Raw genomic sequence first — 857 nt, 5'->3', positions numbered from 1 at the left:
GGGTATAAGATAACACAACTCAATCCCATTAATATTGGGTATAAGATAACACAACTGAATCCCGTTAATAGTGGGTATAAGATAACACAACTGAATCCCATTAATACTGGGTATAAGATAACACAACTGAATCCCGTTAATAGTGCGTATAAGATAGCACAACTGAATCCCATTAATACTGGGTATAAGATGACACAACTGAATCCCGTTAATAGTGGGTATAAGATAACACAACTGAATCCCATTTATACTGGGTATAAGATAATACAACTCAATCCCGTTAATAGTGGGTATAAGATAACAATTAACACAACCCTATTAATACTGGGTATAGGATAATGGTTAGAAAACCCCCATTAATACTGAGTTATCAAAACGTTATCTGATGCTAAACTTGTAAAATAAATGCTACTACCAGTAATAAAATGGGTTGTTGTGTAGAAATATAAATTATTAAATAAATTGCAGTTCATCATTAGGTGGACTGTATATCAGTGTGTCAATGGTGATTTCTTGTTAAACTGTATGGAAATGGGACAAATGAGGGTAATATATCCTAACTATAGATGGAAGTGTTAGATGTGAATTATTGGACATACCGAAAATCAATGTTCCACCATATTGAGGTTCCTTGTATGTTAATATACCAGGTATCTGAATTAGGACATTTTTTGTGAAGTTTAAATTCTGGTTAAATTATTCAATATTCACAAGTTAACTGTTTAAAATATTACATGGGTGGAGATCTAAAAATAACATAAATAGTAGTAATACTTTGTACTATAATATCCCACCTTTTCTGGTTTATTGAAGTGACTTGTTACCTCTCAAACATTGATGTTACCTCTCAAACATTG

The sequence above is a fragment of the Limulus polyphemus genome, unplaced genomic scaffold (genome assembly GCF_000517525.1).
Source record: "Limulus polyphemus unplaced genomic scaffold, Limulus_polyphemus-2.1.2 Scaffold13311, whole genome shotgun sequence".
Lineage (NCBI taxonomy): Eukaryota > Metazoa > Arthropoda > Merostomata > Xiphosura > Limulidae > Limulus > Limulus polyphemus.
The sequence above is the reverse complement of the archived record's forward strand: the minus strand, read 5'-3'. Positions refer to the sequence as shown.